The sequence below is a fragment of the Odontomachus brunneus genome, unplaced genomic scaffold (genome assembly GCF_010583005.1).
Source record: "Odontomachus brunneus isolate Ranch 3 - 2012 unplaced genomic scaffold, Obru_v1 Obru_scaffold_172, whole genome shotgun sequence".
In the NCBI taxonomy this organism is placed as follows: Eukaryota; Metazoa; Arthropoda; class Insecta; order Hymenoptera; family Formicidae; genus Odontomachus; species Odontomachus brunneus.
The window spans coordinates 670947-671485 of NW_022639622.1; positions in this window are offsets into that span (position 1 = coordinate 670947).

Consider the following 539-nt stretch of genomic DNA (forward strand, 5'->3'; position numbering starts at 1 on the left):
CTTATTAGCTTGTAACACTTTACGTGGGCCACCCTGTATATACACAACTTTATAAAGTAGTCTAAAGAGATATATCTTCAGAATGTTGACTATTTCTTAACAATAATAAATACCGGTTAGAATCGCACGTGTAATCTCTTCGATTGCGCGAATATATAATAACTGTTCTACAATAGTTTGTTCCGTTGCATCACGCATATTAATTTGCCAATTTTTAGAAATAATATCTTGATGATTATTGTATTTATTTGCAAAAATAAAAAATAAGAAATGTTAAAATAAAAACTTTATATTTAATTTAATGTTTTACTTGATACGATTTACACGTTGCGTTAGACATCCTGTATACAGGGTGTCTTAAAACCACCGGAATTGCTCTAATGGTAGATTCCTTACAATATTTTAAGAAGAAAATTGTAATACAAAAATGTCGAGGCTATAATAGCTTTTAAACGGGAAGCGATTACATTTAACGAATGGCAGGGCTGAGATTTCGCGCGCTCAAGTACGGAAAAATGACAAATGCAAAAAATGCTCCT